Source organism: Haematobia irritans, chromosome 4, assembly GCF_050003625.1.
Source record: "Haematobia irritans isolate KBUSLIRL chromosome 4, ASM5000362v1, whole genome shotgun sequence".
NCBI classification, from domain to species: domain Eukaryota; kingdom Metazoa; phylum Arthropoda; class Insecta; order Diptera; family Muscidae; genus Haematobia; species Haematobia irritans.
In genome coordinates, this window is record NC_134400.1 from 4,645,116 (window position 1) to 4,662,871 (window position 17,756).

The window sequence follows — 17,756 nt, forward strand, 5'->3', positions numbered from 1 at the left end:
ATTTTTGAGACATACTTAAAAACAGTAAGATTTCATTAAGCTGTGGAAAATTTCGATAAAAATAAAAAAAATTAACTACTAGCAAATAAATTTTTTCCAATAAAAATAATTTAAATTTAGCGTTAGTTTAACTACGGAAATTTTTTTCTGTGTATATATAGTGGCGAGCTCTTGGGGATAAATTTTTAACACCCTTTATATATAAGTAAATAAAAGTACATGGAATTATGCTAGTATGTTTTTTTTTTTGCAAACCATAATACGTATTAAAGCAATTTAATTTCAGAAGTAAGCAAATTTGAAAGAAAAATGAAAATTTAGTATGGATTTTCATTATTTGCCTTGGATACACAGAGTCGTGGTTCCAAACCCAGTTTCGACCAAATACCAAAAAGGTTTTCAGCGGTGGATTATCCCCTCTCAGTAATGCTGGTGACATATCTGAGTATTTAAAAAAATCTCTAAGTGGTTTCACTGCAATGTGGAATGCCGTTCGGACTCGGCTATAAAAAGGAGGTCGCTTGTCACTGATCTTAACATAGAATCGGGCTGCAAAGGAGTTCAATGGACTGATTAGTCTAAGTGAGCCCGAAATATCGGGCTGCCACTACATCTATCCTATTTAAGATAATCGGTTCATGAAAACCATATTTGGCACATTTTTAATGGGTCTAAAATTTTACAGACATCAACTTTCAGACATACCAGATAACCAGTGCGTCGTTGAGATGCCCGAGGAGTACGCTCATAGGGATATGCGGTCTGCAACAAAAAGTCTACTAAAAATTTCGGAAAAAAATCTAAGAAAAGGTTACTACCATTTCTAATCCATTCGTCTGGAAGCTGGCAGATTTAGTCGAGTGACAGATCATTTTATTGCTTACAAAAGCATTTTGATTTTTAGCATTCAGAAATAAAATTATTCGTAATGAAATTCAGGCGTGATAATCGTATTACTTTATATTTGGCTGAAAAGCCCTCCACCATTTGAAGTTTTTTTGTATCTCGCTCCTTTGCTCGTTACCATGACACTATCAGCCAGGCAACGCGTCTAAGAAGTAGACGAAAATAAAACACGGTACCATCACCAGAATTAAACCGAAAAGCGAAGGCCAGTTTTGATCGAAATCCACGATGCAGTGGTGGAAAACCTGCTCGTGAGCTGCATATGAACTAATGCAAAACTTATAAGAAAAAGAAGCCATAGGAGTGCAAGAGCTCATGCATGTGCAAAAAAATTTCGGACGGAAGAAGAGATACCAGATTTGATTGTCTTCGATGAGCTGATGAGGTCATTCCAAATGGAGCAGTTTGTGAACAAACAATTTGTTCGGGTTTACTTTCGAAAGAGCTTAGCTGAAAAAGTACACCTTCGATTGACCAGCAGAAGTCCTGGTATGTCATCGACTGTGGGGTCAAAATAAATGCTGAACATTATCGGGAAAGTGTTCTGACGACAAGCACGGACATTCCAACAAAACTCAACACCATGCAGTCAACACCTTCCAACCGAGAATGGCTTAGAAAAGAGATTCCTCACTTAATTTCTACCACAGTTGCCATCAAAATTTTCTGATCTGGGTCCGTTACACTTTTGGAGAGTAAGTTGGACACACAAAAAAATCCAATGTGTAAATTCAGAAGGACTCTTTGCCTGGAATGGGGCAAAAGACCTCAGAGCCAGTTTCGAGAAGCGTGTAATGGCTTTGCCAATTCAAAAAAAAAAAATTAAACTGATTCCAAAAAAGTGTTATTTCCGATTACGATCTTGGTCAATAAAACTTAAGAATAAAAAATAAAGAAATCTTTCGCTTATGAATCCACATAAAGGCTTACGGATTCTCAACCAATTTTGATTAAAGACCAAAAAGTTTTTCCTCGGTGGTTTATATCAGGATGATATATCCATTATTGAAGACTATAGTAAACATTCTCTCAAAATGTCATAAATGTCAAATCTATCAATAGTTTCTAAATCCTAATCCATAACATAAATAATTTGATTTAATTTTAGATACAAGAAAATAATATCATTATGTGACATATCATCATTTCTACTACTCCTTTGCAATTGAATATAAATTAGCTTTATTTATTCTTGGGATCTTTGTATTTTATGATGCCATCTAAAATAGATTAAAATCACATCACAGTAAACTATCACAAATGTGTTCACATTTGTTATTATGACAATCTCAAAGTTATGACATCTAAAAGCATCATGCGAAAAAATCAAATTTACGTCTTTCCTTCTGTAATCCTAAAATGAAAGGCATTGCTTCTGTAACCGAAATGAAGATAGTAACACACTAACGCCATAGGGGCTTAGTAATGTTTCTCGCACTTGGTATGGTGCATTAATTAGGGTGGTGGTTAACAATGGAGGATTTTTTTTTATCTATAGAAAATAAAAAACAAAAGAGGAGCAAAAGTCGACTTTTTATGAACAGCAACCCAATAATTTTTAGTGGGATCATTTTGAACCAGTTATAGAAATTTTAATTTTGTCTATAGAATTATGAGGAAAAAATCAACAGATGATCTTTAAATATGCCAGGATAATTTATCAAAATCAAGCATTAAATACTACAATAAAATTGAAATGTCTCCGAATTAAAAATTACATACGAGTTTTAGTTAACCTCAGTCTTCAAATGATACCTGAATAAATTTGACATTTGAGACTCATTAGTTCATGAATAATACACGCAAAGAAACCAAAAAACGGTTTGAAAACGTATCGTTTTTTTCTTTTGTTAGATTTTTTTGAATTGCTTCGAAAACTTTAAACTTTTATCACCAAAAAAAATCGCTTGTTACAAAGTTTTTATTTTTTCAATAAAAAATTAATTTTGGACCAACAACACAGCCCATTTCGTTTATATCAAGCACTGTTCTTTTCTGACTTTAATAAGACACATTTTACAGTTCATAGTAACAATTTAATGAAGTAGTAGTAAGGTTGAACATATTTTCGGAATCTTCCGAACATATCTGGAATATATGCAAAAAACAAAACTTTTTGGTGTTCGGTCGAAGCAGGGATCGTACCCACGACCCTTGGCATTCAAGGCGGACGTAGCTACCACTGCTCCACAGTGCCCGAATGTAAATATATGTTTCTGTTAAATAAAGTTCGTTTAATCGGCTCGTGAGCGCCGCAAGCTATGCTATACAAATGTAACTTATATGGATAATTGTCTATTGATGACAATAACAGCTACATAGCTCAATGGATAGTGTATTGGCTTACAAATTGTATGGTCCGCGGTTAGATTCTCCATCCAGGCGAAAGGTAAAATGTAAAAAAATTATAAAATCGAATAATTTCTTCTATATAGTTTGTATTACAGAAAAAAAGTGCTATGAACTAAAAACTCTCGTGGAAGTGAGAATGATGTGAGGGAAAATGCAATTAGCCAGAAAAGATTGTTTTTTGAGTTAGTCTTTATGAAATTGTTTTTACATCCTGGAAAAGCATAAACGTTTATCACAAAACGCATATTCTTTTCTTTCTTCCAAATAAACTTCCTTACAGCGAAAATCAAATGAGAAACGAATTTTGTTTGTCTAAAATTTCGTTTGGGAGAAAAGAATTATTTTTTTTTTGCGTGTAGAATATTTAATAAAGCCATCTTTATTATTGCGAATATATGGATAAAAAAGATTTTCGCTCTTTGAATTTGTGTGTTTGAAAGGCAAATTTGCAGTTGTTGCAAAATCTTGGTTTGATGACAAGTTTTCGGACACTACTCACTCAACCATCAAGGTGCGCTAAATTTACATTTGATGAATTGAGCTCTCAGATGTCAAATTTTATGATTATGGAATAAAAAAATTGTGCCTTTATATGTGAGCCACGAATACTCATATGAGGATTGAACGACAGTCAGAGCAAGATTGATTTAGCAGGTCATTTCAAGTCGATATAAAAATTATAGTAAAACCCCATCCAACACCATAGATCGAGTGATCTGATTTCAGTCAACTTTGCACCGTTTTCCTCACGTTGAGTTCCTCACAGAATACTTCATTTATTTTTAATCTCAAAATAAAAATAACCAACCCACCCTAATAACCATTACCAGAATATCAAAACATGGTTGTTTTTTTTTGTTTTCCTTATGGCGCTAAATCTCATTGAAAAGAATTCCCGCAACTTTTGAATTACTTTGTGTATATGCCATTAAGGTGGAGGTTATATAGTTACTTCTCCTGTGAGTGATATTTATAAAAAAAGAGGACTGAAATACATTTATTTATTAAATTTAAACAATCAAAAACAAAACTGAAATGAATGTGATACAGTTTACAATGTAGCTAACAATATTGTAGTGCTAGAAAAAATATTATGCGGGATGTGTATTTGAGTGCACTGAAAATTATTTTATTCGAATCCAAAGATTTTTGGATGTACTTAAAAATTTGTCAACACGCATTTAATGTTGCAGAAAAAATTTGGAGAACTCTTCTATCAGTGAATATTATATAATTTGTATTACTTTTCTGATTTCAGTTTAAAAGCTTATGTTGACTAATTTACAAGAATAGCTTAACCAAGAGACGAATTATGTTTGTCAAATTGATAAGGATTAAAACCTCAAGACTGGGAAACGGTTAAAGGACAAAGATTTTACAAATTATTAAAAAAAATCCTATGTACATGGGCACTAGCAACCTGCAAGTTATTCTGATCCACTCACAATATTCCCGATTCGATTATACGTCTGCATATGTATCCAAGTTTTTTCGTATGAGAGAAAAGTCTTAATATAACATATAGTCCTAATATAGAATATAATACTTCTTATCTTAATAAAATTTAGTAGAAAAAAAATTTTAGTACAAAGACGAAATATTCTGATATTGATAAATATCTGTTAAAATTACATATGAGTCCCATATTTACATACTTCTCACTTATTATATTAAGACCTGGGAGCCACCGTGGAGCAATGGTTAGCATGCCCGCCTGGCATACACAAGGTCGTGGGTTCGATTGCTGCTACGACCGAACACCAAAAAGTTTTTCAGCGGTGGATTATTCCACCTCAGTAATGCTGGTGACATTTCTGAGGGTTTCAAAGCTTTTCTAAGTGGTTTCACCGCAATGTGGAACGCCGTTCGGACTCGGCTATAAAAAGGAGGTCCCTTGTCATTGAGCTTGAGGAATCGGGCAACACTCAGTGATAAGAGAGAAGTTCACCACTGTGGTATCACAATGGACTGAATAGTCTAAGTGAGCCTGAAACATCGGGCTGCCACATAACCTAACCTAACCTATTAAGACCTCTGAGTGGATGATTGGAGGAGGGATTAATCCGGTCGAAATGTTACGAAGAAGAAGTGAAAAGGTGTTTGAGAAACCGCAATGGACCAATAGGGTCAAAATGGACACTAAATTCGTTTCTGCGGATCCATCTCCATATCATAACCTAACTTGTTAGCACATTTTTTAAAATTTCTCTCAATTTATTTTTTCGTTTCCACAACTGTTTCAACATTTCGATTTATATTTGCCTATAGCACCCATATAAATTTTTCGTCCGACAAGTTAATGGTCCTTACAAAATGTGTTTGTTTTGTGTTTTTTTTTTTTTTATGTTGAAGAAAAGTAATCAAAATAAATATTTACTGCAATGGGACCCAATATTAATTTGGAATTCTTTTTGGTATGATTAATCTTTTTTCCCTTTCGTTTCATTCATCGAACTACCAAAAAAAAAAAAAACAATACATAATTTTTCTATACACTTTTTGTGTACAGTCTTTTGCCCCCAGGGGGTTTTGTAGGCAGACGAGATGGGAAAATAAAACAAAGAATTGCCATTACTTAACTATTGGTGACAGAGAATATTCTATGACACTATGGAACAAAAAAAAATGGATCAGAGTTGTCAAAAAGGATATAAATAAAACATAATAATTATAATATTATAAAATTCACGGCAATTCTTGGCAATTCGCAAACAATCATCTACGATATGTAAATCTTATTGGAAAAGTATGGTCACTATTGAGGAGTTATTCCAGGCCAAGCAGAGTTATCGTTGAGAAATTTTGAATAGTGGCACAAAAAGTGGCATTCGCAATAAAAGGTGGCACATTCATTAAAAAAAAAAAAATGACAGACTTTTTTTTTTTTGATATAATTGTTACATTTAACAATTATATCAGTGTGTTATATAGCATTGCGAAGTAACTTATTTATTTTGATCCTCACAAACGCATCATTCATTTTATCTCCTTTATATATAAAATCAAACCTTGAAAATTAATGTAAGGAATATTAATACGTTTTTCCTGCAATAAAACATTTTCTTTGTCTACTTTTAGGCGAAACAATTGTCCGCTGTAAATATTATGACACAAAGGGGGAAATTGTTAACATATTTAGTATACGACTAAAAATCTCGATTATTTGTTAGGACACCGATCATATTCGTAAGATTAACTGTGTTTGGGATCAAAATGTTTATTAGATATTTTATTTATTTATGTATTACTTAATTTATTATAATTACAAATTACAATAAACGTATTTATACTGGCACTAGCAACTAGAGGCTATCGGTCTACGCAATAAACGTAACTTAAAAGTGGCACAGTATGACGAAAAGATGGCACAAAGAAAACAGTGCGAGAAAAGTATCACCGCTTGAAAAAAAGTGGCAAATTTGCCACCAAGGTGGCACAACGGTATTATTGATGTCAAGTTACTACATTAAAGTATTTTTAATATGTATTTTAGAGTATTTTTAATATGCGTCTACTTTAAAATAATTCACCGTATCCAATAAGACTTCATAAAAATATATATTATTTTATAATATATATAACAAATAGAACAAGTATATACGGCCGTAAGTTCGGCCAGGCCGAATCTTATGTACCCTCCACCATAGATTGGAATAGATTCGTAGGAACTTCTACGAAAGACTGTCATCCACAACCGAATTACTTGGGTTGTGGTATCTTAAAACTTCTTAACATTGTTTTCTAAATTGTGAGTTAGTCCGTACGTGGTATGTATTAGACAATACGTAGAGAGCCAGAATTGAAATATGGGGGTCGCTTATATGGGGGCTATATACAATTATGAACTTGAACTTGGACCAATTTGTGTGTGATTGGGGATCGATTTATCTGAGGGCTATATATAACTATAGACCGAGATGGACCTAGTTAGGCATGATTGTTAACGGTCATATACTAGCACAATGTACCAAATTTCAACTGACTCGTATGAAATTTGCTCCTCCAAGAGGCTCCAAAACTAAATCTCGGGATCGGTTTATATGGGGGCTATATATGATTATGGACTGATATGGACCACTTCAGGCATAGTTGTTAAATATCATATACTACCTCCACGTACCAAATTTCAACCAGATCGGATGAATTTTGCTTCTCCAAAAGGCACCGGAGTTCAAATCTGGGGATCGGTTTATATGGAGGCTATATATAATTATGGACTGATATGAACCAATTCCTGCATGGTTGTTGGATACCATATACTAACATCACGTACCAAATTTCAACCGAATCGGATGGATTTTGCTCTTCCAAGGGGCTCCAGAGGTCAAATCTGGGGATTGGTTTATATAGGGGCTATATATAATTATGGACCGATTTCGACCAATTTTTGCATGGGTGTTTGAGGCCATATATTAACACCACTTACCAAATTTCAACTGAATCAGATGAATTTTGGTCTTCCAAGAAGCTCCGGATGTCAAATCTGGTGATCGGTTTATATGGGGGCTATATATAATTATGGACCGATGTGGACCAATTTTTGCATAGTCATTAGAGACCATATATTAACACCATGTACCAAATTTCAGCCGGATCGGAAGAAATTTGCTTCTCTTAGAGGCTCCGCAAGCCAAATCGGGGGATCGGTTTATATGGGGGCTATATATAATTATGGACCGATGTGGACCAATTTTGGCATGGTTGTTAGAGACCATATACTAACACCATGTCCCAAATTTCAGCCGGATCGGATGAAATTTGCTTCTCTTAGAGGATTCGTAAGCCAAATTTGGGGGTCCGTTTATATGGGGGCTATACGTAAAAGTGGACCGATATGGATCATTTGCAATACCATCCGACATACATCAATAACAACTACTTGTGCCAAGTTTCAAATCGATAGCTTGTTTCGTTCGGATGTTAGCATGATTTCAACAGACGGACGGACATGCTCAGATCGACTCAGAATTTCACCACGACCCAGAATATATATACTTTATGGGGTCTTAGAGCAATATTTCGATGTGTTACAAACGGAATGACAAAGTTAATATACCCCCATCCTATGGTGGAGGGTATAAAAAGCATTGGCCACTGAAGCCATCAGCTAATTCATTAAAATATATTGGTCTGTATATTTTATAGTATCTAATATATTTAAAAAAAATCGCATGCCAAAAATCACTTTGAATGCCCCTATCCACAACAGCAATTTTCGTTTTCCAAGTTTGTGTTTTTATCCTTGATCGAGGCAGTATATTTGGAAACATATCTGAAAATGTAGCACTTTCTTCCATTTGAAATTTCAACAATTTGTCACCAATATACCATTCAATCTTAAAAGTAATAACAATTAATTTTTAAGAAGTTACTTACTCTTAGTATTTTACAATATTTGATATATGGATTTTCTAAATTTTTTTTTTGTATATTTCCCATTACAGAATGCCATGGTAGAGATGGGATTAAAATCGAAATTTAAAATGCAAATCCTAAATCAGTAGGTAAGTGATATACCGCCAGTGAGTGAGAAGTGGTCATCTCTATACTCGTAGGTGGTATTAAGTTCGACTTTATCCTCCAAAATCGAAAATAAATCAGTAAAAACAGTATAAAATTATATCTTCTTGATGTAAATTTGATTAAAACATGATGAGGAATACTTTAAAGCAACCTTTCACAAAATTTATATTATTTATAATGAATTATTAGAGTAAAGTGGTCATGAAGAAATGGCGATTTGGCGTTCGAACTTAATACCCACCTTAAGTCAAAATTTTCCGTCATTCGTCAAATGTTCAATTTTTCTTTGTTCTAGGGATAAAACTAGTAAAACGAACAGGTAACTGTCCATTTAAAAAATCCAAATTATAACAAAAATTTGAACAATGTTTTATTAGATAACAAAAATCTGAAAATCGAATATGCAATATCTTCCAAATTAATAGTTGTCTATATTTGAAACTTTTTATCATTTAAAGAACTCAAAAACTTAATATCAGAGAAATTCACCTTCTATAGTCTATATGCTCACAGCAATTTTGTTTTTCAGTGTGATAGGTAATTGTCATAACTCATGTATGTGTTCTTGGCATTTGATATAGGTCTTGTGAATCCAACATCGGAGTATAAAAGAAATATTAGAAAAAAAAAACAAATTTTCATTAGATGGTGAGATAGAGAGTGAGTTTGATCCACCGGGATTTTATATATAACTATGTTGCTTATTTGTTGCACAGTGTACGATGACTTTTAATATTGAACAATATTTTTTTTTATAAACCAAAAAAATTCATCACAGCATGAACGTAAAAAATACAAACAAAGATCTTCCCTTTCCTCTAATCCTGATATCTATAGTTTCACATTTAAATACATTGAACAACAAAACACAACGAACGAACGTAATAGTACTCTTTTCAAAATATATACATATTTAGTCCTTGATGTTTTTCGCATTCATTTTAGAAGCTTTTATATATGGCCTTGGGATTTATAGGAACAATACGTAGGTACCAACCACCCCCAATACGAAGTAAAGAAAATTTAATTTCAAATTGCTTTGGGGTAAATTAATTTCATTTACCTAGGTTTTTTTTTCATATTTACTGGAAATTTTATGTAGATAAATATGCCATAGAATGCAAGCAGGTGTTTAGTTTTTGTTTGTTAAAAAAAGTAAAAAAATTAAAATAAAACCTTGACTATATTGAAAGTTCTTGATTGAAAATTTCCAAAAACTTGTCTCAATCAAATCTATGGCCTTTTATAGAAGCTAGTAATTTTGTGAGTTCCCATATTGAGTTAAATATTTACTGTAGTTGACAATGATCTATGGTGCTTTAAACATAATATTATTTTTATAATTATTAGTGTCTATTTATAACACTTAACAAATATTTTGAAATTTATCCATGGAGATATGATGTAAAATAGCAAAGAATTACATCAAATAACTTTGTGAAACAAATTTCAGAGACATTCACTCAAGTATTCACAATATCGAAAAACTGTTAGTTACAGTCTTTCAATACAATTCAATGAACTGAAAAGCTAAAAATAGATTAAGGAAATGAAAGGAAATCAACTATAAACGATGATTGCTTGATTATAATCAAAAATTCATATTCTATAACATTTTGAAAGATGGAGGGTGGCTTGATTATACTACACGGAGAAAAAACAAAAGCTTGAACAGTTATAAAGATTTGGTCTTTAATTATTTTGATAGCAATTCCAAGCCAACGAAGCGATGTCCTTTATATTCTATGAACGCTCTTTTTTGGTTTGGCTCGAATATGGAATGCAGCATTGAAAGAATTACGTTTACTCTCAAATTCGTAGAGATAATTTCACCATATTATTGACCCGATATTTTGAGAAAATTAAATTTCAAGGAAATAGTTTTATTTAACTTGACATATTTTCTTCATTAAACATTCACAAAAAAATACCAAAAATTTTCTTTCTGCGTATTATGTCTTTAATCTTAAAAGCTATTGCTTTATACTCTAATGATTACATTGAAATTTATCCTGCCAGCAGGATTGAATAAATTCACTTACTTTTAGCAACTATTGAAACTCTTGGGCAGAACTGTTTCTGAAAAGCAAAAAAGGAAAAATTCTTTTGTTATACTTTTTGTATAGATTTTTCTTTCACAAGGATATTCCCATTTAAATCTAAGGAAAGAAATATAAACTTATTACTACAACATAAAAGAACTTTGAACTATCAAAAAAAAAAAACACACACACAACATCTTCGTAAACGAAAACTTAATCATTTCATTTTTCATAAAATGACAAACGACAAAAAAAACTACCAAAAGTCTTTCCACATACTTGCATGTATGATGAGAAGTTATGGTGGAATTGAATAAAGTCAAGTTATTAGGTTACGTATACAGCAAATGTCACATATTATCATAGGAAATGCCATGAAAGGTAGAACTGAAGGACGTTTAAAACAAAAATCTGGAGGTCTTATGGGGAGTATACTAACTTTGTTATTCAATTTGTCCCACAGCAAAATATTGATCTCAGTCCCTATAAATTATATATATTCAGGGTCGTAGTAAAATTCTCATGGTCCGTCCCTCTATCCGTTGAAATGAAACAAGTTATCGACTTAGTACAAAGTGGGCCATAAAGGGTGATACGGTCAAAATTTGGTCAAGGGAAAACGCGTGTAAATTGGTGAAATCGTTTATTTCAAAAATCAAATTAAATTTCTTTTTCAAGTTCAATTAGTATAAAATTCAGGAAAAATATTCAGTTAGGCTTTCGCTTTTCCAAATCCGAATTGCCGGGCCTCACGCTTGGCACCTGCCATCAGATTTTGTACATCCACCTTGTCCACCTTCTTCGCCGCAGAAAGCCAGTTTGCCTTGAACTGCTGCTCGTCCTTAGCAGTTTTTTTGGTGTTCTTTAGGTTCCGCTTGACAATAGCCCAGTATTTGGGCGGAGCTCTGGCGTGTTGGGAGGGTTCTTGTCCTTGGGAACCACCTGCACGTTGTTGGCGGCGTACCACTCCATGGCCTTTTTACCGTAATGGCAAGATGCCAAATCCGGCCAAAACAGTACGGAACAACCGTGTTTCTTCAGGAAGGGCAGCAGACGTTTATTCAAACACTCTTTCACGTAAATTTCTTGGTTGACAGTCCCGGAAGCTATGAAAATGCTGCTTTTCAAGCCATAGGTACAGATGGCTTGCCAGACCAGACATTTCTTTGCGAACTTTGACAGTTTTATGTGCTTGAAGATATCTGCTACCTTTCCCCTTCCTTTTGCCGTATAAAACTCCTGTCCCGGAAGCTGCTTGTAGTCGGCTTTGACGTAGGTTTCGTCGTCCATTACCACGCAGTCAATCTTCGTCAGCATAGTCGTGTACAGCCTCCGGGATCGCGCTTTGGCCGTCGTATTTTGTTTATCATCGCGATTTGGAGTCACTACCTTCTTGTAAGTCGATAGTCCGGCTCGTTTTTTGGCTCGATGCACGGTTGTAGACGATACACCCAGCTTATTTGCGGCATATCGGAGAGAGAGGTTAGGGTTTCGCTTGAAAATACGGGCAACTCTTTTTGTCGTCTCAGCGGCTTCCGGTTTTCGATTTCCCCCCGATCCAGACTTCCTGGCTGTCGACAAACGTTCCCCAAACACTTTAATTATATTTGTAACGGTTGATTTGGCAACTTTTAACGATTTTGCCAGCTTTGCGTGCGAGTAGCTCGGATTTTCGCGATGCGCGAGCAAAATTTTGATACGCTGCTCTTCTTGCTTGGACGGCATTTTGACAACTGAAGAGTGAATTCCAAAATCAAAATAGGAGCAACATTCTACACATACATACCTTCAAAATGAGGGGTGTTCAGGTTTTTTAAATGCAAAACTGAAAGAAATACGTCAAGTTTATATTGACCAAATTTTGACCGTATCACCCTTTATCGGACCATTTTTAGATTTTGCCTCCATATAAAGCGACCCCCACATTTGATTTCTGGGGACTCCTGGAAGAGTGAATTTCACCCTGTCTGCTTGAAAATTTGTACGTAGTGTTAATATATGCCCTCTAACAAATATGCAAATTTTGTTCATATACGTCCATAATTATATATAGGCCCCTACGTAAACCTAGCAAATATATATATATATATATATATATGTATATATATATATATATATATATATATATATATATATATATATATATATATATATATATATATATATATATATATATATATATATATATATATATATATATATATATATATATATATATATATATATATATATATATATATATACATATATATATATATATATATATATATATATATTTGCTAGGTTTACGTAGGGGCCTATATATAATTATGGACGTATATGAACAAAATTTGCATATTTGTTAGAGGGCATATATTAACACTACGTACAAATTTTCAAGCAGACAGGGTGAAATTCACTCTTCCAGGAGTCCCCAGAAATCAAATGTGGGGGTCGCTTTATATGGAGGCAAAATCTAAAAATGGTCCGATAAAGGGTGATACGGTCAAAATTTGGTCAATATAAACTTGACGTATTTCTTTCAGTTTTGCATTTAAAAAACCTGAACACCCCTCATTTCTGGGGACTCCTGGAAGAGTGAATTTCACCCTGTCTGCTTGAAAATTTGTACGTAGTGTTAATATATGCCCTCTAACAAATATGCAAATTTTGTTCATATACGTCCATAATTATATATAGGCCCCTACGTAAACCTAGCAAATATATATATATATATATATATATATATATATATATATATATATATATATATATATATATATATATATATATATATATATATATATATATATATATATATATATATATATATATATATATATATATATATATATATATATATATATATATATATATATATATATATATATATATATATATATATATATATATATATATTTTGATTTAAAAAAATTGTCCTTAAATTAACTGAAATATTGAAACTTTAGATTTAAGATAAAAACGCTTCAAATATAGGTCGAGACTTATTTTGAGGATTTATCGTCTTTGGATTAATTTTTTTTTTAATTAAGAAAACATTTTTCACTTTCAAGTATACGTTCTAATTTTGATTTTTAAACTGGCACTTGTTTGCACGTGAGTACCTTTATTAATAAACCACGAAAAGAGAATGACAATTTAATTAATGGGATCTGTATCCTAATTTTAATTTTATTGGTCCTACATTTAAAGCCAGATAGGTCTTTATTTTAAAGAAGCCGCATCTTTGGCTCGGAATCAATACCAAAATCCTTAAGGAAAGGTCAAAATATTTGGATCCAAGTGTCTGTCTGTGAACAAATTTTTGTAATCCAAGTCTAGGTCGCAGTTTTAGTCCAAACGACTTCAAATTTGGCAGAAGTATGTTTTATGGATCAGAATAGAATAGAATAGAATTTTGGAAGAAATCGGTTTAGATTTAGGTATAGCTCCCATATATATATTTCGCCTTATATACACTCATATGATCACAGAAGCCAAGGTTTTACTCCAGTTTACGGAGTAGTTTTAGTCCAAAGGACTTCAGATTTGGCACAATTATGTTTTTCGGATTAGAATAGAAGCGTTTTTATTTTGGAAGAAATCGGTTTAGATTTAGATATATCTTCCATATATATCTTTCGCCTGATATACACTCATATGACCACAGAAGCCAAGGTTTTACTCCGATTTACGTGTGTGTAGTAAGAATTAACATTCTTGCTACACACAAAAAAACTTGTTTGCATTCAATCACGATATTAATTGATCCAATTAATTTTTTAATTGAAATGTCTTCAGTCACAGAAATAATAGTATCAATTAAAAAATTAATTGATGCTATTAATTTTTGTGATTGATTTTTGTTTCAATTAAAAAATTTATTGAATCAATAAAATTTTTAATTGCATATTAATTGCATATTAATTTTTGTGATTGATTTTTGTTTCAATTAAAAAATTTATTGAATCAATAAAATTTTTAATTGCATATTAATTGCATACTCAATTAAGACTTTAACTGAAAAAATTTTAGTGAAATTTTTTTTCTGTGTATGCATACCAAGTTTAATGAAAATCTTTTCTGATTTAGATTTAGCTCCCATATATATGTTTCGCCCGATTTAGATTCACATGTCCACTTTATATCAAAATTTCACTCCGATTTGCTTGAAAGACTAGAATTGCCAGCTAGCTAGCTGTGCATGTCATATTTGATAAAAATTGGTTCAAATTTAAATGCACCTCCCATATATATGTTTCGCCCGATATAGATTCATGTCACCAAGGTTTCATTCCGACAATTTTGGAATTTTGCACAAAGGGTACAATGTATGACAAATTTATTTAAAATCGGCTCAGATTTAGACAAAACCTCCATATATATGTTCTTCCGATTTGGGCAAATATGGCCATAATTTTATTTCTATATCTTTTATACAATGGATTTAGATTTAAAATTTTTCCCATATTTTGTACTCCATTAGTCGACTTTAGTATTAGTCCATACATTTTGTAGAAGAAGCTTTGGGTAAATCGTTTCAAATTTAAATATATGTATTTAGGAGCGCAAACCTTTATATTTGCATCCAAAAAATGTGAAGGACTTTAGATGGTATCGAACATTTATATCTACAAAGTGGTGTATGGTATATTATAGTCGGCCCCGCTTGACTTGTTACTTGTTTCAAGTCAAGCGTGATGCAATGGTTAGAATGCCCGTGGGTTCGATTCCTGCTTCGACCGAACACCAAAAAGTTTTTCAGCGGTGGATTATCCCACCTCAGTAATGCTGGTAACATTTCTGAGGGTTTTAAAAGCCGTTCGGACTCGGCTATAAAAAGGAGGTCCCTTGTCATTGAGCATAACATGGAATCGGGCAGCACTCAGTGATAAGAGAGAAGTTCACCAATGTGGTATCACAATGGACTGAATAGTCTAAGTGTCGTTGGTTGTGAACGACAGTCTTCAGCATACATTTCTACGCAAACTAATAATTCAAACTATATTATGAATTATATTTAAACTTAACCCTACTATAGAGAATTAGAAGATTTATAATCTTGTTGTGCTATACGGATAAAAATACGAAGTATATAACTAACAAAAATAAATTTAAATTTATGAGTTAACCTAAATCAAAAACGTTTTATTCTCATATATAAATTAAATATTTTAAATAAATAAATATGGTTTTATGCTTGAAATATGACCATCTAACAATGAAAGAATTTTAGGTATTCATATTTTGATTCGTTTGTACAATTAATTGCTAATTATAATAAATTATATTTAAATCTTAATAAAGATATCACCTCATCAAGAGATTGCAAATGTCTTTTGATCATTTATAGTCAAACCTGACCTGTGTGTGTGTATGTCATGGATTTATGGATTCATGCATGATACTCGCCTGACACTGAAAAGCCTTAACCACCATCACCATGCCCCCTATATGTGATTATATTGCTATTTATGTCTGAGTGTGAGAAGTAAGTAATTTCTTTGTAATTGTCATCATTTCACTTAAGGCAATTATAAGAGTATATGTGATTTAGTAGCACAGCAACAAGCAAGAATTTAAGAAGAAATATGGTGTTCTCCATATCATGACGACGTGAAACAGGATAATAAGAAGTGAACAATTATAAGAAAATAAAATTGGATTGGAATTATATGGAAAAAGAAAAATATAACTGTGTTTTTTTTCTTTTTGTAACATGAAATAAGAATACAGGCTGCAACAGAGAATGAAGCCGACCTATTTTTGTCGGCGGCGGCTGACACTAATTTTTTGACTCCGGCGGCGGCGGCGGCTTGACGGCTAAGCCAATATAAATTTGTCTATTCTGCGGCGGTCAATTAGCCATTATAAAATCAAATTGTTATCCGAGAGGTAATGAGATTAGTTGTACAATCAATCTTGCAATCACATTTACATTTCATTCAAATTTTTGCCAAATTATTATAGTTACTAACGGATTTTGGGTGGAATGTTAAACATTTTGACAAAAAATACAACAATTATTAATACATTTTTCAAATTAAACCAATATTTTTGATTAATCAGCGGCTAATTTTGAGTCGGGATGAGTCGATATATTCGGCGGCGGCTTTGACTGGCAAAAACTAGTCGGCGGCGGCTAAAATCGGCGGCCCGACTCGGCGGCTTCATTCTCTGGGCTGCAATTTCGGTCAAATCGCATCTTATATACCCTTAACTATAGATGGCGTACAATATTCTACACTCAATCTACATGGGTTGTGCTAATAATAGGCAAATGGCAAGGTCTCTTGAAACAATCCGATCGGATGAAGCTTAAGAAGTCAAATCAGGGGATCGATTTATATGATGGCTATATATGGACCAATTTGTGTCTGTTTTGACATCACAAACTCAATTTCGAAGGAATTTTGCTCCTCCGTGAGACTCAAGAAATCAAATGTGGGCATCGGTTTATATAAGGCTATGTCGCCATACCTATGGCCCATTTGCACAACCTCGTACCTCATAGACATATGTCAATAATAAATACTTGCAAGGTTCATGCACATTGTTTGTTTCGTATGAAAGTTAGCGTTTCGAAAATATATCGATTGAATTATTCAAAAAAAAAAAAAAAAAAAAACAAGCATATACGGCCGTAAGTTCGGCCAGGCCGAATCTTATGTACCCTGCACCATCGATTGCGTAGAAACTTCTACGAAAGACTGTCATCCACTGAAGACTATACTTATCTTTGTGTAATATGCCTATTGGCGAGATTTAGAGGTGAACTAAGGTTCGTCAAGACACCGAATGTTTTGCAATAACAAAGAACTTAGGTTCATGAAAACACCAGTGCTTGGTTGGTGAGTGGAACTTAGGTTCCAACAGATAAAATAAGTTAAAGTTGGGAACTCTAGAAAATACCCCAAGTTGTTCCGACGAAATACTCCCGGCAACACAAATTGA

The 17,756-nt window shown here is 33.0% G+C and overlaps 1 protein-coding gene across 2 annotated transcripts in view; it reads right to left on the bottom strand.

Moving 5' to 3' along the window:
* The window catches only part of AstC-R2 (Allatostatin C receptor 2), a 54,612-nt gene that overhangs the window by 16,072 nt on the left and 20,784 nt on the right, over positions 1-17,756 (bottom strand). Inside the window, exon 2 of one of the 2 annotated variants that reach the window (XM_075304035.1) lies at positions 10,824-10,860. The exons of the other annotated variant lie outside the window; for it this stretch is intronic. The gene's annotated coding sequence lies outside the window, so the exon portion shown is untranslated. The remainder of the gene's footprint in view (positions 1-10,823; positions 10,861-17,756) is intronic. 2 annotated transcript variants of the gene reach the window in all.